This window comes from Bos indicus, chromosome 2, assembly GCF_029378745.1.
Source record: "Bos indicus isolate NIAB-ARS_2022 breed Sahiwal x Tharparkar chromosome 2, NIAB-ARS_B.indTharparkar_mat_pri_1.0, whole genome shotgun sequence".
Classification (NCBI taxonomy): Eukaryota; Metazoa; Chordata; class Mammalia; order Artiodactyla; family Bovidae; genus Bos; species Bos indicus.
Genome location: NC_091761.1, coordinates 51,047,247 through 51,071,128, shown reverse-complemented (window position 1 = coordinate 51,071,128; position 23,882 = coordinate 51,047,247).

Here is a 23,882-nt window from a genome sequence, read left to right as displayed (position 1 = left end):
TATATACAATACTTAATGGCAACCACAGTGATTGTTTAGAACTTATACTAAAATATTTTTTAGAGAGAGATGCATTTTATTACTGAAATTGTTTCATATTCCTGGTGTGTGAGTATCATGGAAAGCAAATGAACTTGCACTTATGTGTATTTTTGTTTTGATTTCTCAGCACCCCTCCTTACCTGCACCTGGGGAATGCTGCTCCTACCACCCATTGAACCAGACATAATTTAGATACTGGAATTAAAGGAGTTTCCTTCCCTCATAGTGCTTACAGTTAAGTGGAAATTCAGATGATAAATAAGTAACTAATTAAACAAAGGAGGTAATTTCACATGATGATAAGTGGTGGATGTAATTTACTATCACCAGAATATCAACAGGTGTACCAGGCGCTGTGCCTCCTTCTTTGTAGTAGAAGATGCAAGATGCAGGGGTTTTTCTCTTACTCTACAGAGGATAGCCCAGGATACCTCTGGCCATCAGAACCTTAAAAACTTTACTGAACTCATAGTTTTGTGTACCTTCCCAGCATTTCTCTCTCACTCTCTGGAGTGACTGTATCTTCCCAGGTCTGCCAGTGTTATCAGTGTAATAGCCAGCTCTTGTTTGCTGTGTCCAAATCAGCATGGTACATTAAGGTAATGGATCACTGTGGTATTTGAGGGAATGACTAGGATGTCCAAATCAGACTGTATTATGAGAAAGGGAAGACAGTTAATGTTTCCTTGAAGTAAAACTGTAAATGAATATTTTTGTCATATGAATGTCAACTGTTTCTGATCCTCCTATTAGATTGGATTAGAAGTTCAAGGGCTTCCTTGGTGGCTCAGATGGTAAAGAATTTGCCTGCAAAGTGGGGGACCTGGGTTTGCATTATTAAAAGTCATAAAGATAATCTGAAAAATTACATGGATATGTATATGTTCTGAATGGAGACTTTCAGTATTACAACTATAGGCATTTTTCTCAAGCTGTACATTCTAATTCAAATTTGTATTCCAAATTTGAAGATTCCCTGGAGGAGGGCATGGCAACCCACTACAGTATTCTTGCCTGAAGAATTCCCAGGGACAGAGGAACCTGGGGTCACAAACAGTTGGACATGACTAATCAACTAAGCACACATAGGTAAGAAAGAGAGGCATTACAAAGATAGCCACGGTCAGTGTCAGTATCAGTTCAGTCACTCAGTCATGTCCGACTCTGCAACCCCATGGACTGCAGAACGCCAGGTGTCCCTGTCCATCACCAGCTCCCGGAGTCTACTCTCAAACTCATGTCCATTGAGTTGGTGATGCCATCCAACCATCTCATCCTCTGTCATCCCCTTCTCCTCCTGCCTTCAATCTTTCCCAGTGTCAGGGTCTTTTCAAATGAGTCAGCTCTTCACATCAGGTGGCCAAAGTATTGGAGTTTCAGCATCAGCATCAGTCCTTCCAATGAACACTCAGGACTGGTCTCCTTTAGGATGGACTGATTGGATCTCCTTGCAGTCCAAGGGACTCTCAAGAGTCTTCTCCAACACCACAGTTCAAAAGCATCAATTCTTTGGCACTCAGCTTTCTTTATAGTCCAACTGTCACATCCATACATGACTACTGGAAAAGACATAGCCTTGACCTGAGGACCATTGTTGGCAAAGTAATGTCTCTGCTTTTTAACATGCTGTCTAGGTTGGTCATAACTTTTCAAGTTTGAAATACCCACTAAAACAACTCAAAATGATTAAGGAGAAATCAATTAAAACTAAAGTAAAGGTAAAAAATGCTCTGAACTTATTACTAATTGCATTATTAAAAGTCATAAAGATAATCTGAAAAATTACATGGATATGTATATGTTCTGAATGGATACTTTCAATATTACAACTATAGGCATTTTTCTCAAGCTGTACATTCTAATTCAAATTTGTATTCCAATATGGCATTTTTATAATTTGAAAAATTGTTTTGAAATATATTTGAAAAATAAATCAACAAAAATAGCATATTGAAAACATAATGAGATGGACCCTTCTATTCCTATGTATCATTAAATGCCATAAAGTCACAATTACTTAAAAAGTATGGTCTTATTACTTACATAGACATATAGATTAATTCATGAGAATGCATAGTCAAAAACCAGTGTCAATCATTTCTCATTTTAACTTTTAGTAATGACAGTGTTCCAAATCAGTGGGGAATATATAATATCATTAAGTTGTGCCGTGAAGCACAAAATTGTGGACTTAAGAACAAATATTATTCAATGGTTGATGTATCTAAAATGACCAACATACTAATATTATAATTAATACCCTTATTCTAGGAATATCTTATTTGCCAAAAACTGAGTAAGTTCCTGGAATGTGAGCTTGTCAGATTTAAACTGAGGGCAATCCAAGGAAAATAGAGATAGTTTGGCATCTTAAATGATGCCAAACTAGAATATTGGAGGTCATGATATAAAGAACTGATGGTCTAGTTTCTGGGACTATCAATAGATACCCACACAACTCCCTTTAAGAGAGCGGGGGTCAGAGGGTGAGTACTCAGTTAAATCATGCAGGGCCCTGAGGGATGAGCAAAGAATGTTGGAGTTTGTTTCAAGTGTGAATGGCCCCAGCGGGGTTTTTCTGACTGGAGGGGGTGGGGGTGACTCATATGCTTCCATATGGTATAAAGAATTTTTCCAGCTGTCACAGAGGGAATAGAGATGCCTCCTTTTTCCTAGACAACAGATTGGGAGGAACTGCACCAAAACATTTCTGTGGCTATTTTTGAGTGGTAAGAGGTGTTTTGTTTTGTTTTTTAATATTACTTTTTCAGTTAAATGTACTAATATTCATTACTACTTTAACAAAATGATTATTTATATTTTAAAAAATAAGCTTTGTAATATGATCCAAAGAAAGAAAAATATGATGAAAGAATGCATTCCATTTAATTAAATCTAAAATTAATACACTGTGACTTTTTAATCAAAGTTTATCATTCACTTACACCAACTGAAGAAAGTAAACATCCTTCTTTATATACTTCTTTCTCATAGAAGACAAACTCCAGTTTTTGACCTGGAATTCATAGTCTATTCACCTGAACATAATGAAAAAGGACAATTTGGACTTAAGAACAACAAAAAATCAATTTGCCTATATCAGCAAGGAAATAGTTGCTGTATAGTTTTACTTTGAAGATTTTGAAATGTATTAGTAATGCAGAGCTTAAATTGATATAGACCGGGACAGATAACAAATTCAACTCTTCTCTTCCTTGGAATTCACAAAACTTTAATACAGATAATAAAAGTAAAAATAACACAGAATATTTTCCCTAAGCGTAAGCATGATAGTGCATGAATGTATGCTCAGTAGAGTCTGACTCTGCAAACCCATTGGCTGTAGCCCGCCAGGCTCCTGTGTCCATGGAATTTTCCAGGCAAGAATACTGGAGTGGTTGCCATTTCCCACTCAAGATCTTCCGGATGCAGGGATCTAATCAGAGTCTTTTGCATCTCCTGCATTGGCGGGTGAATTTTTACCACCACTGTGCCACCTGAGAATCCCTAAGCAAAATAGTACAACCCTTTTATTCAATTATTGCTGGTATCTTGCTGCTACTGCTAAGTCGCTTCAGTCGTGTCCGACTCTGTGAGACCCATAGACGGCAGCCCGCCAGGCTTCCCTGTCCCTGGGATTCTCCAGGCAAGAACACTGGAGTGGGTTGCCATTTCCTTCTCCAGTGCATGTAAGTAAAAAGTGAAAGTGAAGTCGCTCAGTCGTGTCCGACTCAGCGACCCCATGGACTGCAGCCTACCAGGCTTCTCCGTCCATGGGATTTTCCAGGCAAGAGTACTGGAGTGGGTTGTCATTGCCTTCTCTGGCTGGTATCTTAGGCAGACTTATAAACAGACAAAATATTTGGAGACAATATCATCAAACATCTAATCAAATGTTAAATAATACTTTCTAGGGTTTAGCATTGGAATGTCAATAGACATAATTTTATACACATACCCACACATACACAACACCCCTAATTTATAAAAGTTACTACATTGAAAAACCTCAGTAAAAATGAACCATAAGTGTTTTCAATATTAATGACCATTAAATCTTTCTCTTATTCTTATTCATGGATAATGATAGTTTCAGGGATATCCTTGAAATTATGAAAGATAATGATTAGGTAATTATTTGTTTTTCTGCACACCTGTGTCATTACAAATTAGTGAAGACTTCCTCAAATTGTCACCATCCAGTCCCATTGATCTCTAAGTTTTTTCTAAATGCAGGAAATTACAATGTGCAGTTAATGCTGGCGGCTGCAAATAGACTGCCTACAGGTCTGTCTTTATAAATAAAATTTTCAATTAGTGAAAGCCATAGGCATCAGCTTTCAAAAAGAGGAAAAGAAATTCCCTATAAATCTTTTATCTTTTCTGCTGCATCATGTTTTTCATGAAACAGAGTTACACTGCTTCTGTTCAAAAAGCTTCTAGAAAATAATTTAGTTTTCAAGCCAGCAATATTAAAGACTTGTAATCTTTATCCAAATAATGAAGCAGCAATAAAGTGTTAAATTTAGATCATGTTTTTAAGAGATTCACTAGATTTAAAATTAGCCAAGGATTAATAAAAATAAGTGAAATAACTTACTTCATTCACTGTTTTTGAATAGGTAATATTTGATAGATTGGTTTGACATGATCATTCCTTATTGATCTTTCTCTTTCTCTGTCTTGTCATCACTTTATAAAACTATTGGTGTTTTTAGGAGGTTTTCTTGACCCACAAAATCTCCTTTCAAAATCACTTTCAACTTTTGTTCTCTTCCTGATGGGGAACAACTTTGTAACAGAAGAGAAGGGAGACTGGATCTCTTTACTGTTTCCATTAGTCATATATTTCCATGTACTCTGATGTTTTCCTTCTCACTTCATTAAAGGAAACAAAGTTGGTTCATGTCATGCACAGAATGTGAACATTTAGAAGTTCCACACATAGATCTTAAGGACGCTCATGACAGAAAAATAATCTACTATGAAATATATCCCTGCCAAGGTATCAACAAAACATGATATCAGTAAAACATGGGCAAAATCTGGAAATAAGAATGAAATTTCTTGAAGCACTTTGACCAGAGTTGTAAATTTTTAGCATAGAACAATTGCACAAAATAGGCACTCTGTATGGGTTGTTGAGCTAAATTGTTAGAGGGCTTTACTATCTATTAGATAATAGATCTATTAAACCATTTCTTTACTAAAAAAATATCTCCTTACTAGAAGAAAAAAAGGAGTATTGCCATTAGGGGGCTGAATAATAAACTTCATCCCACTGACCTCCAAACAGTAGCTTTGTTCCTCAGTCTTAAATCTTTCATATGGAGGAAACTATTGTAAGGTAGATCTAGAACATTCATTAAGTACAGGGATTCCTAGGGAAACAAGAAATGAATGCTTACTAAAGTCTGATTGCTGATTAGATAGTTTTACTTTTATGAGAGACTTTGTAAGTGCAAATAATTAACTTTCAATAATGGAAGAAAGTATTCCCTCAGTAATATATTGTGTGTGTGTGTGTGTGTGTGTGTGTGTGTGTGAGTGGCTTAAGTAATATTAAAGGCTTCAAAAAAAGAAACTTCAAAAGTTGATTAGGTAACAAAACAGTCCTTTTAATTCCAGTGATTCACTTTGACTACTTATAACTTATGCTGAACTCTGTAGGCTAATAGCAATTATGCATTACTTAAATTTAAGATTTGCTTTGTTGTAAGTTTTACTTTACTTAAATAGTTTATCACTGGTATAGGCTCAATATTCTTGCTTTGTCTTTCTGTAATATATTCATACATTATTAAAAATTATAAAATATTGATTTGGATAATTTCTATGAAAATAAATTTCTATGAAAGAAAAAGCCTATTTAATTTCTAGGGAAAAAATAGACTATGATTTAAGGCTCTGAAATTTCAATCCCTGTTTTCACCTGTTCAAACAAGCACATCCTAGATAACTATTGTTATATGACACACACAAGACAGAAAAGAAAGTTTTCTTGAAATTAAAATTAGCGAAAAATTACTAACTGAAAGATGGACCTTTAGGCCTAGCCAACATTTCCCAATATGTATTCTTCAGAAGACAGTCTGGTAAAATGCTACCAAAAGCATTCTGTGCTAAAATATGTGAGGGGAATTTCACTCCCAACACAGCTAAATATGTTCATATTAATATGCTAATCTGCATGTCAAGACAGAGACACTACATGCAGCATTTCCCAAACTGACTTAAATATGGTAGTTTTTTTCTACTGTAAAACACTCTTGCATGTGCTTGGAACAAAATCTGGGGAACGTTTTTTTATGTAATAATAGATAATGCAGGAGTTAAAACGTAAGATCGTAATTTGCTTTATTTTTTAATACCTTTTCAATAGTATAACTGAATTAAATGTTTTTTTGTCTAATGGTGTTGTTTACCTCGGTAACTTTTCAAGGCCTTTGGTTCAAGTTAATGTTTCAAGGGGAAAAAAGAGATTAAATATGATTTATTAATTGTGTAAGCCCCAAAATGATGGTCAGGACTCTGCTTTGCCACATCAAACATATTATTGTATTTAATAATAAATCACTTCAAATCAAAATTATTTTAATGTTCACATTGCTGAGAGGTCACCATATTAATACTTAATTTAGTGCAGATACAGCTTAGAACTTGTGGGTTCAACGCATCCTCCTGCCTTCCATAGGTGACCCATAGGTGGGAGCCATCTCCCCTGGCTTATTTTTATATTTTTAATTTGTGTTTACTAATTTTCAGTCATTCTCTATTCTACATTTAGTAGTATTCAGCAATTCCCTATTCTAGAGAGCTTATGCTAATTTTTTCTGTAGTTTGTTGAGCCTTTAGATGTGGGAAACATTTACCTGGTGGTATTAAAAAAAAAAAGCAATATGGTATTTTCCCTCTGCATTAGAAAACTGAATAAATACCAAGCCTTTCCAGTATTTTATGAATTTATCAAATCTTATATAAAATGTTTTCTGATAATGTTAGCTATTTATTCACCTCAAGTATAAAAACATACAATTATTATTCTTCTGATTTTAGAATCTAGACTCTAGACCTCATATTTGCTCTGTTCATCTTTAGAATAGAATAAATACTTACTCTATTCACCTTTAAAATCTATGGCTCTAGGGGAAGCCATAAAAAAGTAATTATTTTGTTGATAAAATAAAAAAAAAAACTTTTTGTAAACAACTGCACAAATTTTCATAAAGCGCTTGCATTTTGAAAGCATTTTTGACAGAGTTCCACATCAGCAGTAAATGGCAGAGTGATAGGTGTGGGAGTCTTGGAAAAGTGGAAAATTGGCTTAATAAATTAGATACTGAAAGCAAGAAACCAAAAAAACCAGAGTTCTAGATGGATGACACTGCATTGGCAGGAAAGGTGGATATGTGGAGACTGACAGCCAGAAGTAAACAGATTTAGATCATTCTAAGTCTAACATACAAAAATGGAGAGAGAAAGAAAGGGAAACTAGTCGACTAGTTTTAAATTAGAATTGTGTCCCAATAACTGTCTGTTGGCATCCCTGTTGCCCATCATTCCTTTGTTTTCTGGGTATACCAATGACTGACGAAATGAACTCCAAGCCAATATTTGGTGGGCAAGGTCCCAAGCCAGTAGCAATGTTTCTTTTTAAACCGTAAAATGCACTTGGATTTCTTTAGTTACCAAGTAAAGAAGAATAGAGAAGAAACACTTAGTTGGCACAGAGTGGCTTCATTTAGAAAACACAAATGAATCTTCTGCCAAAAACTTGTCCTGTTTGAGTTGGGGTCTTTTGATAAGGAGGAAAGTCAAAAAGAGCCATTTTCTTTTTTGGTAACACTATTAGTTTGTGTGCTTTTGCAAAACTATTTTCTCAGCAATCTGGCACATACTATATTTTTATGAAATTAGATGATGCGGTACATTGGTTTTTCAACACAGATAATGTCTGCTATAATTCACTTTTTATGCAATGTCTGAAAGTTGGGTTCTAAACTTTTGGAAATGTAATATGCCTCTATCAAGAAATATATGAAATACAGATTTACTAAGTATACCAGGACAGTGGCAAAGACTAACTGCATTTAGAATATATAAGATTTTAAGTATTTAACTATATATACACAAAAATTCATCTGTTTTGAAGCTATTCTCAAACTGTTGCTAAATATTCATCATCTTTGCTCTCAGTACATACTTTAAAAATGGGCAGTGCAAAAAAAATATGACACCTATGCTTCAGTCATTTTATAAAGCTAATGAAGATATCAGGCTTCCCAGGTGATGCTAGTGGTAAAGAACCCGCCTGCCAATGCAGGAGACATAGGAGACCTGGGTTTGATCCCTGTGTTGGGAAGATCCCCTGGAGAAAGGCATGGCAACCCACTCCAGTGTTCTTGCCTGGAGAATCCCATGGACAGAGGAGCCTGGCAGCTACAGTCCATGGGGTTGCAAAGAGTCGGACATGAGTGGGTGACTTAGCATGCATGCACACACTGGATTTCCCTGGTGGCTAAGATGGTAAAGCATCTTCCTACCATGTGGGAGACCCGGGTTCAATCCTTAGCTTGGGAAGATTCCCTGGAGAAGGAAATGGCAACCCACTGCAGTGTTCTTGCCTGGAAAATCCCATGGATGGAGGAGCCTAGTAGACTTACAGTTCATGGCAAAAAGTCGGACACGATTGAGCAACTTTACTTTCACTTTCACACACTGTAATGAAGGTATCATAGAACAAAATTTTTGCTTTGTCTCTAGCCTTTCCCAAATACTTATAAGCCATGATTTCATGCTTTGAAAAAGTAAACTGAGTCCAGAAATATTTTGATTAAAATTGGAAAATATTCCTCAATCTTACAGTTGTCCTAATTGTCATTTGTATTTGATATATCTTTGCTACTAAATCATTTCTTCATAATTTCAAACACCCAGATGACAACTAGAATAAAACCAACTTTAAAGAAGCATATTTTTGGTCTGTTTATTTAGAAATATCCAGATATTGACAGAATTTGTTGAATGTGAGGGGGCTGGTGAATATGGTACATTTCCTCTGATCCTAAAGTATTTTTAAAATATGTTAGCTAACTTTATTCAGGAGTCATGTGATCATAAACCATGCTCATTTTATCTTTCAATTTTCCAATAAAAAACATTTCTCTCTCTTAGACATAAGACTTTTATTTAGTGGGTGCCAATTATGAACCAACAATGTGATAGGTGCTTTTATGTGAAACACCTTACTTAAGTCTTAACAATTACCCTGAAAAATGAGTAGGCTTATTTTATACACAGGAACAGTGAGAATATTTGTGTCATTTATCGAGTTAGCTGCAGAATGAAAGTTTAAAGCTGATGTTGGGTGATTTAGAAGTTCATATTCTTAACTGTACTGCCTTACCCATGTCTCTTGTGTCTGCTGCTTTGGCGGGCAGATTGATTAGCACTGTACCATCTGGGAAGCCCTAAACTGCCTTAGAAGTTCATGTAAAATGTTAGCAAAGAAACAAGCTTCTTATGGCACCATATTGTTACATGGTGATTAGCTGAACGGTAGTAAAGCTATACTCGTTGATTCACCCTTCTCTTTCTTTCCCTGATCTTTGCTTGATCTAGTCAGTATTTAGTATATTTAATATTTAAGAGTTATCTAATTTTACTTTGTTATCAGTGTTGGTTCATTTGGACTTTACAAACCTCATTGAGGTGAATGTTATAACACTATAGAATAACATCTATATAGGAAAAGTATACATTTATTCTATGGATAATTATAAACAATGATCCACAAGTGTCAGATAGCTTGCTTTTGATATTAACTTTCAATCCTTTTAACCAAGGATATATTAAAAAAAGACGAAAACCCAAACCCAAACCATTTTTGTTTAGACTCTGAATTCAAAAGTTTTATGATTTGTATACTGCTCATCTTACACTTTGTAAGCACTATGATCTTATCTATACTATGATGATAAATTTAAGAGTCAGTGTTAATCCAAAAGAATTATATATTTCTTGAATTCTGATTGTCCAAAGTTCTTCATTTTCTTATGAGTGTTTTTTTTTCCCTCTCCCAATAGACTATGCAAAAATAGCTATCAAGAGCTGTTTATTCAATATGACTGTCTTTTCTCTATTTGAGTGGCCCTGTGGTTCCCTAAGTCTCTCTGGTTCATCTATTGCTTTGCCTATGGAGATCATGGAAGGCTAATTTTAGGATAATTTAGGACCTGCTGGAAATAAATACCTCTTCCTTACACCTGATCCAAAAATAGCTTCCATATTATGTGGAAGTAGCAAATACATCCAAGATTCCTTTCTGAAACTTTACACTCTCTGATGGTACTAATATGTAGAGTTTATTCACTAAATTTAGTCTTTTCTTTAATTGGCATCTTATACACTCTAATTGTTTAGATTTTTGTGGCATCCCAGGGGATTTCTGAGGTTCATTCAGAATGTTTACCATGGCTCTAACATCAATCCATTGAAGGTGCCAGACTGTATCTAGCCTTAGGTGGTAGATCAGATATAAACCCTTCAGAGCCTTCTTGACAGTTCAATTTATTTCAAAGCGGTCAGAGATCTGGATCCCACAATCATACCAAAAAAAAAAAAAAAATCTTTCTTTTCAGCCTTTTAAAAGTCTTCAATGTTTTTGTGGAAACTTCTAGATTTGGTGATGAAAGTAGAAGTAAAAATCAAAGAGAAATAAGAGTTCCAGGTGGAACCACCCTCAAGTCTCTCCTTAAGAGGCCACAGACTGAAAGGAATCCTAACTCAAGGTTATAAACAGGGAGACTTAAGCAGAGCTTCACTGGCCTTGTTTCTAATTACTCCTGCAACCTGCCAGCTTTACCAGGGCATGGTTGATTTACAGATATGGATGAAAGCCAATTGGCCCACAGTCAATCTACACAAGAAAAAGGTGATATTGCAGTTTAGAGAGAAGCAGTTGTGATTTAGGAAGCTCTGAGGAGAATTGTTTGCCCTTAAATGACAGAGGTTCTTAATCCTGAGATGTTACTAAATCGTTATTGCCTAGAGTCAGATTTAAGAAAATTTTAACTGTGTGCTATTGGACAACACTGCATTGAAGATAGGACCATCAATGACAGTTATATTAAATTATTAAATCATGATGACATAACCATAGGAGCAAATTCATTAATCTTTTAGGAAGTGAACAAATCTAACAAGAAGAATGTTAATTAAATCATTTCAAAAGAGAGAATAAGAAACTTGAAATGAAGCCTGGAGAAGACTTTTTTCCCTTTAATAATAAGCAACCAGTATTTATTGGGCATCTATTAGGAACCAGATTTTAATGTTGAGCAAATAGGTATTGACTGCATTCTCAGAGAGCTTATGGTCTAAGTCTCTGCTACCAAATAGAAATTGCTGCAGTAATGGAAATATTTATTAACTACACTGTCCAATACAGTAGCAACGAGTCATATGTGCTTACTGACAAAACTTCTCTTCTTGACCAAACTACTCGTCCTCCCCTAAACTTTCCAAAGTCCTCAGCTTATGAACCTCCGTGTTCATTTGTGAATTGTCTGTGTGTTGCTCAGTTGCTCAGTCATGTCTGACTCTTTGACACCCATGGACTGTAGCTTGCCAGGCTCCTCTATCCATGGAGTTTTCCAGACAAGGATACTGGAATGAGTTACCATTTATTACTCCAGAGCATCTTCCCAACACAAGGATTGAACCTGCATTTCTTGCATCTCCTGCATTGGCAGGAGGATTATTTATCATTGCACCACTTAGGGAGCCCTCAGCATTGTCAAATTTTAGCAAAACCCTACTAAATTGGTAAGCTATCATTCCCCACTTTCTATATCACCCTCAATATCTAATTGGGTTTCTAATCCTTTGGGTTACATTTGATCACCTTGAGTTGCCATTGCAAAATAGTTGTCTGAAGAGGCCTTACAAAAAGCTGAGAAGTGAAAGGCAAAGGAGAAAAGGAAAGATCTGAATAAGGGTAACAAGAATATTAAGGAGAGATAAGAAAGCCTTCCTAAGTGATCATTGTAAAGAAAAAGAGGAAAACAATGTATTGAGGAAGACTAGAGTGACTCCACTTTCACTTTTCACTTTCCTGTCTTGGAGAAGGAAATGGCAACCCATTCCAGTGTTCTTGCCCAGAGAATCCCAGGGAGGGGGGAGTCTGGTGGGCTGCCGTCTATGCGGTCTCACAGAGCCGGACACAACTGAAGCGAATTAGCAGCTGCAGCAGCAGCAGCAGAAATCTCTTAAAAAAAAAATTAGAGATACCAAGGGAACATTTCATGCAAAGATAGGCACAATAAAGGACAGAAACAGTATGGATCTAACAGAGGCAGAAGATATTAAGAAGAAGTGGCAAAAATACACAGAACTATTCAAAAAAGATCTTAATGACCCAGATAACCAAAATGGTGTGATCACTCACCTAGACCCAGACATCCTGAAATATGAACTCAAGCAGGCCTTCAGTTCAGTTCAGTTGATCAGTCGTGTCCAACTCTTTGCAACCCCATGGACTGCAGCACACCAGGCCTCCCTGTCCATCACCAACTCCCAGAGTTTACCCAAACTCATGTCCATTGAGTTGGTAATGCCATCCAACCATCTCATCCTCTCTTGTCCCCTTCTCCTCCCACCTCCAATCTTTCCTAACATCAGGGGCTTTTCAAATGAGTCAGTTCTTCGCATGAGGTAACCAAAGCATTGGAGTTTCAACTTCAACATCAGTCCTTCTAATGAACATTCAGGACTGACTTCCTTTAGGATGGACTGGTTGGATCTGCTTGCAGTCCAAGGGACTCTTGAGAGTCTTCTCCAACACCACAGTTCAAAAGCATCATTTCTTCAGCACTCAGCTTTGTAGTCCAACTCTCACATCCATACATGACTACTGGAAAAACCAAAGCCTTGACTAGACAGGCATTTGTTGGCAAAGTAATGTCTCTGCTTTTTAATATGCTGTCTAGGTTGGTCATAACTTTCCTTCCAAGGAGTAAGCATCTTTTAATTTCATGGCTGCAGTCACCATCTACAGTGATTTTGGAGCCCCCCAAAATAAAGTCTGCCACTGTTTCCCCATCTATTTGCCATGAAGTGATAGGACCAGATGTCATGATCTTAGTTTTCTGAATGTTGAGCTTTAAGCCAACTTTTTCACTCTCCCCTTTCACTTTCATCAAGAGGCTCTTTAGTCCTTCACTTTCTGCCATAAAGGTGGTGTCATCTGCATATCTGAGCTTATTGATATTTTCCCCAGCAATCTTGATTCCAGCTTGTGCTTCTTCTAGCCCAGCGTTTCTTATGATGTACTCTGCATATAATTTAAATAAGCAGGGTGATAATATACAGCCTTGACATACATCCTTTCCTATTTGGAACCAGCCTGTGGTTCCATGTCCAGTTCTAAGTGTTGCTTTCTGACATGCATACAGATTTCTCAAGAGGCAGGTCAGGTATTCCCATTGTTTTCAAAATTTTCCACAGTTTGTTGTGATCCACACAGTTAAAGGCTTTGACATAGTCAATAAGGCACATAGATATTTTTCTGGAGCTCTCTTGCTTTTTCGATGATCCAATGGATGCTGACAATTTGATCTTTGGTTCCTCTGCCTTTCCTAAATCCAGCTTGAACATCTAGAAGTTCACAGTTCACATATTACTGAAGCCTGGCTTTGAGAATTTTGAGCATTCCTCTGTAGCATGTGAGATGAGTACAGTTGTGCAGTAGTTTGAACAATCTTTGGCACAGCCTTTCTTTGGGATTGGAATGAAAATTGACCTTTTCTAGTCCCATGGCCAGTGCTGAGTTTTCCAAATTTGCTGGCATATTCAGTGCAGCATTTTCACAGTATCATCTTTTAGGATTTGAAATAGCTCAACTGGAATTCCATCACCTCCACTAGCTTTGTTCATACTGATGCTTCTTGAGGCTCACTTGAGTTCACATTTCAGGATGTCTGGCTCTAGGTGATTGATCTGCTGCTGCTGCTGCTAAGTCGCTTCAGTTGTGTCCGACTCTGTGCGACCCCATAGACGGCCTCCTGTCAGGCTCCCCCATCCCTGGGATTCTCCAGGCAAGAACACTGGAGTGGGTTGTCATTTCCTTCTCCAAAGCATGAAAGTGAAATTGAAAGTGAAGTTGCTCAGTCGTGTCTGACTCTTCGTGACCCTATGGACTGCAGCCTACCAGGCTCCTCCGTCCATGGGATTTTCCAGGCAAGAGTACTGGGGTGGGGTGCCATTGCCTTCTCCAAGGTGACTGATCACACCATCTCAATTATCTGGGTCATGAAAATCTTTTTTGTACAGTTCTTTTGTGTATTCTTGCCACCTCTCTTCTTAATATCTTCCACTTCTGTTAGGTCCATACCATTTCTGTCCTTTACTGAGCCCATCTTTGCATAAAATGTTCCCTTGATATCTCTAATTTTCTTGAAGAAATCTCTAGTCTTTCCCATTCTATTGTTTTTCTCTATTTCTTTGCACTGATCACTGAGGAAGGCTTTCTTATCTCTCCTTGCTATTCTTTGGAACTCTGCATTCAAATAGGTATATCTTTCCTTTTTGCCTTTGTTTTTCACTTCTCTTTCTTTCACAGCTATTTGTAAGGCCTCCTCAGACAGCCATTTTGCTTTTTTGCATTTCTTTTTATTGGGGATGGTCTTGATCCCTGTCTTCTGTACAATGTCATAAACCTTCTTCCATAGTTCATAAGGCAATCTGTCTATCAGATCTAGTCCCTTAAATCTATTCATCATTTCCACTGTATAATCAATCGTAAAGGATTTGTTTTAGGTCATATCTGAATGGTCTAGTGGTTTTCCATACTTTCTTCAATTTAAGTCTGAATTTGGCAATAAGGAGTTCATGATCTGAGCCACAGTCGGCTCCCCATCTTGTTTTTGCTGACTGTATAGAGCTTCTTCATTTTGGCTGCAAAGAACATAATCAATCTGATTTCGATATTGACCATCTGGTGATGTCCATGTGTAGAGTCCTCTCTTATGTTGTTTGAAGAGGGTGTTTGCTATTATCAGTGCATTCTCTTGGCAAAACTCTATGAACCTTTTCCCTGCTTCATTCTGTACTCCAAGACCAAATTTGCCTGTTATTCCAGGTGTTTCTTGACTTCCTACTTTTGCATCCCATCCACTATAAAGAAAAGGATATCTTTTCTGGATGTTAGTTCTAAGAGATCTTGTAGGTCTCACAGAACTGCTCAGCTTCAGCTTCTTCAGCATTACTGATCAGGGCATAGAGTTAGATTACTGTGATATTGAATGGTTTGCCTTGGAAACAGAGATCATTCTGTCATTTTTGAGACTACATCCAAGTACTGCATTTCAGACTGTTTTGTTGACTTTGATAGCTACTCCATTTCTTCTAAGGTTTTCTTTCCCACAGTAGTAGATATAATAGTCATTTGAATTAAATTCACCCATTCCAGTCCATTTTAGTTTACTGATTCCTAAAATGTTGATGTTCACTCTTGCCATCTCCTGTTTGACCACTTCCAATTTGCCTTGATTCATGGACCTAACATTCCAGATTTCTATGCTCTTTGCAGCACCAGATCTTGCTTCCATCACCAGTCACATCCACAACTGGGTGTTTTTTTGCTTTGGCTCCGTCTCTTCATTCTTTCTGGAATTATTTCTCCACTGATCTCCAGTAGCATATTGGGCACCTACCGACCTAAGGAGTTCATCTTTCGGTGTCCTATCTCTTTGCCTTTTCATACTGTTCATGGGGTTCTCAAGGCAAGAATACTTAGGAAGCATCACTACAAACAAAACTAGTGGAGGTGATGGAATTCCAGTTATTTAAAATCCTAAAAGGTGATGCTGTTAGAGTGCTGCACTCAATATGCCAGAAAATTTGGAACACACAGCAGTGTCCATAGGACTGCAAAAGGTCAGTTTTCATTCCAATCCCAAAGAAAGGCAAATGCCAAAGAATATTCAAACAACTGCACGTTTGCACTCATCTCACACACTAGTAAAGTAATGCTCAAAATTCCCAAAGCATGGCTTAAACAGTACACAGAGAACTTCCAGATGTTCAGCTGGATTTAGAAAGGCAGAGGAACCAGAGATCAAATTGCCAACATCCGTTGGATCATCGAAAAAGCAAGAGAGTTTCAGAAAAACATCTACTTCTACTTTATTGACTATGCCAAAGCCTTTGACTGTGTGGATCACAACAAACTGTGGAAAATTCTTAAAGAGATGGGAATACCAGACCATCTTACCTGCCTCTGGAGAAATCTGTATGCAGGTCAGGAAACAACAGTTAGGACTGGACATGAAACAACAGACTGGTTCCAAATTGGGAAAGGAGTACATCAAGGCTTATATTGTCACCCTGTTTATTCAACTTACATAAACAGTACATCAGGCAAAATGCCACACTGGATGAAGCACATACTGGAATCAAGATTATGGGGAGAAATATCAATAACCTCAGATATGCAGATGACACCATCCTTATGTAAGAAAGTGAAGAGGAAATAAGAACCTCTTGATTAAAGTGAAAGAGGACAGTGAAAAAGCTGGCTTAAAACTCAATCGAAAAATGAAGATCATGGCATCTGGTCCCATTACTTTATGGCAAATACATTGGGAAACAATGGAAACAGTGACAGACTTTATTTTGTGTGCTCCAAAATCACTGCAGATGGTGACTGCAGCCATGAAATTAAAAGAAGCTTCTCCTTGGAAGTAAAGCTTAGAACAACCTCAACAGTATATATATATTTTTTTATTTTATTTTTTAACTTTACAATATTGTATTGGTTTTGCCATATATCAACATGAATCTGCAACAGTATAATAAAAAGCAGAGATATTTCTTTTTAACAAAGGTCCATCTAGTCAAAGCTATGGTTTTTCCAAGAATCTTGTATGGATGTGAGAGTTGGACCATAAAGAAACCAAGAAACCTGACGATTTCTTTAAGCATCAAAAGAATTGATGCTTTTGAACTGTGATGTTGGAGAAAACTCCAATGAGTCCCTTGGACTGCAAGGAGATCAAATCAGTCAATCGTAAAGGACATCTGTCTTAAATACCCATTGGAAAGACTGATGCTGAAGCTGAAGCTCCAATACTTTTGCCATCTGATGCAAAGAATGGATTCATTGGAAAAGACTCTAATGCTGGGAAAGACTGAAGGCGGGAGAGAAGTGGACAACAGAGGATGAGATGGTTGGATGGCATCTCCAACTCGACAGACATGAGTTTGACCAAGCTCTGGAAATTGATGAAGGATGCAGAAGCCTGGTATCCTGCAGTCCATGGGGTCACAAAGAATCAGACATGACTGAGCTAAACTGAACTGCATGATTTTTATTTAACAGTATGATGCTCTTGAAACCTGGCTAACATGATTGAGGAAATGATTTTTTTTTTTTTTTTTTAATTTCAGTTCAGTCGCTCAGTCGTGTCTGACTCTTTGCAACCCCATGAATCGCAGCATGCCAGGCCTCCCTGTCCATCACCAACTCCCAGAGTTCATCCAGACTCACGTCCATCGAGTCAGTGATGCCATCCAGCCATCTCATCCTCTGCCCTCCCCTTCTCCTCCTGCCCCCAATCCCTCCCAGCATCAGAGTCTTTTCCAATGAGTCAACTCTTCGCATGAGATGGCCAAAGTACTGGAGTTTCAGCTTTAGAATCATTCCTTCCAAAGAAATCCCAGGGCTGATCTCCTTCAGAATGGACTGGTTGGATCTCCTTGCATGCCAAGGGACTCTCAAGAGTCTTCTCCAACACCACAGTTCAAAAGCATCAATTCTTCAGTGCTCAGCCTTCTTCCCAGTCCAACTCTCACATCCATACATGATCACAGGAAAAACCACAGCCTTGACTAGATGGACCTTTGTTGGCAAAGTAATGTCTCTGCTTTTCAATATGCTCTCTAGGTTGGTCATCACTTTCCTTCCAAGGAGTAAGCCTTTTAATTTCATGGCTGCAGTCACAATCTGCAGTGATTTTTGAGCCCCAAAAAATAAAGTCTGACACTGTTTCCACTGTTTCCCCATCTATTTCCCATGAAGTGATGGGACCGGATGCCATGATCTTCGTTTTCTGAATGTTGAGCTTTCAGCCAACTTTTTCACTCTCCTCTTTCACTTTCATCAAGAGGCTTTTGAGTTCCTCTTCACTTTCTGCCATAAGGGTGGTGTCATCTGCATATCTGAGGTTATTGATATTTCTCCCGGAAATCTTGATTCCAGCTTGTGTTTCTTCCAGTCCAGCGTTTCTCATGATGTACTCTGCGTATAAGTTAAATAAGCAGGGTGACAATATACAGCCTTGACGTACTCCTTTTCCTATTTGGAACCAGTCTGTTGTTCCATGTCCAGTTCTAACTGTTGCTTCCTGACCTGCATACAAATTTCTCAAGAGGTGGTCTGGTATTCCCATTCTTTCATAATTTTCCACAGTTTTTTGTGATCCACACAGTCAAAGGCTTTGGCATAGTCAATAAAACAGAAATAGATGTTTTTCTGGAACTCTCTTGCTTTTTCCATGATCCAGCAGGTGTTGGCAATTTGATCTGTTAGATTACATTTATATAGTCATGTGTGAGTGGTGACTATCATATTGGTCAGCATTAATTTAGAGAGATTGATCTAACAAATTTAAAAATTATATAATTGAAAATTATGGCAACAGTTTAAAGGAACAGTGTTCTTGCCTGGAGAATCCCAGGGACAGGGGAGCCTGGTGGGCTGCCATCTATGGGATTGCACAGTCAAACATGACTGAAGCGACTTAGCAACAGTAGCAGCAGCAATAAGAATAATACAGTTATACAGGATGACCTTACTAACCTGGAATGTGGTCAAGAAAGGGGTTCCAGAGGAAATCACATTTCCATAAAGTCTTAAAAATGCCTAGGAGTCAACAGGGGGAGGATAATGAGAGATGGGTAGAGCAAGGTGAGCAAGATATGCAAAGCAACAAGAGCAAAGAGGAGTGTGTCATACCTAGAATCAAAGATATCAATGAACAGACTGCAGGCTTATTTCACTCTCCACCTTGCCTCTATCACCTCAACATCTGAATTCAGTGGTGATAAACAGGTGAGAGAAGTCAGCAAGGTTCACTTCATGTGAAACCTTCTAAAACATAATAAATAGTTTTGTCTTGGTGATAAAGTTGAAAAATTATTGAAGATTTTAAACAAGAAGATTACCATATTTGTGTTTGTACAAGGTCACTCTAGCTGCAATGGAGAAGCAGGGTAAGGAATAAGAGTGAATTTGGAAAGAAAAACTGGAGCCCATCGAAGTAACTCAGATGTGATATGATAGAAGCTGGACTTGACAGATGGCAATGGAAATGGAGAGAAGTGAATGTGTTTCAGAAGTTTTAGGGAGTGAATCTGATATGACCTAATGTTGGGTCTGGAGTAAGGAAAAGCCAAGTATCACAAATAATGCCTGGATCTCTGACTCACAGGAATGGATAGATGCCAGGGTCACTCAACAGTAAAAGCGAAAATTCCAATCTAGATGTGAAGATGACAATTTCAATTAATGACTTAGTGAGTTTGCAATGTCGTAACATTTAAAGGTGACACATTCAATGGATATACAAGCATGGAGGTCAGAAGAGATTTCTGGTTAAAAAATAAACACTCAAGGATCATTGACACACCAGCTAACAAATTTATGGGCAAAAAAGTAAATTTGTGGAGTGAGAGGACAGACTAAGAAGGGAAGTGGGTTTGAGACTTATTCATAATTCCAGTATTTCACTTGTTATTTATTGATTTATGTTTTAGTGTTTCTTTTTTGTCTCTAGGTTAGTCTCAGAAATACTCAATTTTATGGTATTGATTTACTCTGATTCATTTATTCTCAAGTTAGAACATATGTGAAGTACCTAATCTAGGGTAAATTCATATATGTGTGATATTTCTGTATATTTTTCTCTCCTCTCTTCTCCTTAGACTTCCAGTCAAATTTCAAATTCCTTCAAATGGTATAGTTTAGATATGTTAATCAAAGAAATTTACAGATGAGTAACACAATTTTTAAAGAAATACGTGTTAACCTGAATATATCTTAGGTTATTTAAATATATAAAAGCAAATTCTTCCCATTAAATTTCTAGAAGAGAAAATAAACAAACCAAGCTATCCAAAGGACCCTCCTGCCAATATTCCCATTTTCTCCCTACTTTTCCCTTTCCTCTCCTTTAATAGCAAGGGTAGCACTATTTTGCATCAGCTGGGGCAACAGTATCCAGTGCCCAGTTATTCCTCGTGTACCAATAATCCAACAGCAGGAACACATAGCCAACATAAGAAGTACTTCTGTCATCTCTCTAATCTATTCTGCAAGATGCAAATGTTTGGTGAAAGCTCTTCTCAGTGAGTTGCAATAAGAAAGTCAATGTAAGACTTGGGGGTCATGTTAAAACTCACATTCCTTGAGATTCAGTTGGTTTTATCAGAACCAATCAGATCCTTGGAAAAAGAAGTCTGAAAGAGCTTGGGAATCACATGGTCAAACAGCAAATTAACCATTTGTTACATAATTTATAATTACAAAAGGATTATACAAAATTACAAAAGAATTACAAAAAATCCTATAATTTGTCATTTTATAAGTGTAATTTTGAGTAAAGATTTAAAAAAAATACTACAGTAGTTTGTATATGTGTGTGTTTCTATTTGTGTGTGTTAAGTTATGTGGGGCTTCCCTGCTGGCTCAGACAGTAAAGAATCTGCCTGCAATAAATGCAGGAGACCAGGGTTTGATTCCTGGGTTGGGAGGATCTCCTGAAGAAGGGAATGACTACCCACTCAGGTATTATTGCCTGAAGAATTCCATGGAGAGAGGAGCATGGCTGATTACAGTCCACGGGGTTGCAAAGAGTCAGACACAACTGAGAGACTAACACTGGGGGCTTCCCTGGTGGTGCTAGTGGTAAAGAACCTGCCAATGCAGGAAACTTAAAGACCCAGGTTCAGTTCCTGGGTTGGGAAGATCCCCTGGTGGCTCAGCCATGTCTAACTCTTTGAGACCCTGTGGACTGTAGTCCACCAGGCTTCTCTGTCCATGGAATTTTTCAAGCAAGCATACTGGAGTGAGTTGCTATTTTCTTCTGCAGGGGATCTTCCTGACCCAGGGATCAAACTCACATCTCCTGTGTCTCCTGCATTGGGAGGCAGATTTTTTTTACCACTGAGCCACCTGGGAAGTCCATTTTCTATATACATATGGTATATGTACATATGTCTGTATACATATACAAAGCCATATATCTATATGCATTCATATACACATACCTGTCTACTTAAATATATGTATATGTAATATATATGCACATATAAACCTACAATATACACACATGACCATAATCATGTATTATTTTTTAAAAATTATTCATTTAGCAGCATAAGTCTTAGTTCCATCATGCAGGATCTTTTGTGTGGCACACATACTCTAGTTGTGGCACAAATGCTCCAGGGAATACGAGCTCTGAAGTAGTTGGTGTGCTTAGGTTTAGTTGATCCATGTTACATGGGATCTTAGTTCCCTGACCAGGGACTGAACTCACATCCCCTGCCTAGCTAGGCAAATTCTTAATCACTGGACCACCAGGGAAATCTCCATACTGTATTATTTATATAAACACATATACCTATAGGTATATGCATAAGATTATACACACATACACACATGGCAGTGTGTGTGTATTTATACACAAAATAAGTTAGTTTTTACTGACTGACAAACTACTCAGAAAACTAAGTGGCTTAAAACAATTACCTATTTATATAATTTACGACTGCAGTTTGGCAATTTGTGCTGGGTTCAGGTGGACATTTTTTTGTCTCTGCTGGGCTTGCTCCTAATTCTGCAGTCAGTGCTGGTCAGCAGAGAGACAGCTCGTTGTTGGCTAGGGCGCACACATTCTTTCCATGTAGGCTTTCATCCTCTGAGAGGGCTATTTAGAGCAAGAGGAAGTATGCACGGTCTCTTCAATCCCCGATTTAAAATTTGAACAACCTTGATTCTCCCATCACTTTTGTCTGGGAAGTCAATAAGCTAGTTCAAATTCAAGGAGTTGTGAAATACATTGGAAAGCAAAGAATCTGTGTCCATTAAAAAAAAAAAATCTGTTTTATATATTTTAAAGAGAAAATCTTCTCTGCTGGTAACTCCTTAAAATTTTCATGTGTTCAATCCCAGTTTATAGCTGTTTCTGTCCTCGCTCTCCACTCCTCATGTAAGTCAGATTCTGGTCATCAGTTCTGTGGGGAAAGACCATGTCTATGTGGGTCTCTCAGTATCACACATTACAGAATGCAAATGTGCCAGCCAGCCACTGCCTCCTTCAGGAAACTTCCATAATATTCTGTGTCAGTTTTTAACCATTATATACTTAACATACTGTTTGCAATTGTCTTTCCTGCTCTTATCTTGAGGACAGCACTTTATCTTACTTGTATTGTTAGTTCTTGCTCTTGTCACAGTGCTTGGACATAAGAAAATATTAGTAATTCTCAATAATTGTAAGGACTGCATGAATGAACATTCTAGAACTTAACAAATGTTTCTCAATAGGGAATTAAGATTTATTTTGAGCAAAGAAAAAATGAAACCACAATATTTCTAGGAATTATAAGATTTTGTTACATTTAATGCAAAGGAAAAATTTTTAAAGAGAAAATCATAAATTTAACACAGCCTCTTCTCATCTCAGCTTCTCCCGTCAGGCCTAGTGAATTTATGTTTACCCAACTAGACTTTCCCCTGAACTGTGCATTTTTAAAGCAACTAAACTAGTTTTTAGTTAAAATAGAATTTTCTTTGGTGGTATCATGAGATAATTAAGTAACTATATATCCAGGTAACTATATATACCTGTTTTCTTGGTATATTATCAAAGCCCTCTTTTCCTCCTCAAACTGTTGTGACCTGTACATAAATTCTGTGATTACATATGCTTTGAATATGACGCCAATAGAAGCCTGAGGTTGAAAAGAATCCCTGCCGTATCATGATCACACATAGCTATTTCAAATGGAAAGAGACAGTGACTCCCTTTGCCATTATTTTAGGGCTAGTCAAGAATGTTGTGTTACCAACTTTGGAAAGAACTAGAAAGTACATGAAGCTCCTTGCTTAAAGGTCATCAGCAAATGGCTTGTGTATAAATTAATTCTTTCATATTGTAGATACCATAACTGATAAAGAATTGATTAAGTAAATGCGAAACTTCCCCAGAGATTATGACAAAATCACTGGGTTAAAATGTATGATAAAAATGGCATTAAACCTTTTACCTAGGGAGAGGGACCTCTTTGGCCTTTCTGCACTTGTGCCTTCTTCACTTTCACAGCTGTCCTAGAGTGACAAGTCTATGTGTTCCTAATGGAGTTGCGATCTGGGAATATGGTACTTAATCCTGGCATGTGATAGCAATGGCAAGTCCCAGTGGTGTATACTAATGGCAAAATAATAAGTGCAGTCAGTCACACAGTGGTGTTGATTTTGTATTTGAATATATATTTTCATGGATAGCTTACGTCCTAAATAATATAAAGATTGCTTACCTAAGTGAGTATAGGTTATAGGATAAATTTTATAAAATTAAAAAGAAAATAAAATTTCTTTATAATAAGAAAAGACAACCAGAGTATACAATATGTAGATGATACATGTGTCATGATGTTCTGCTTTCCAGAATAATGTAAGTCTTGCATATACAGGGCTTTGAAAGAGCTACCAGGTCAAAGTTTTATGAGATTTTTCAAATATTTATATAGTAAATTTCTGTATAGAATTAAACTCC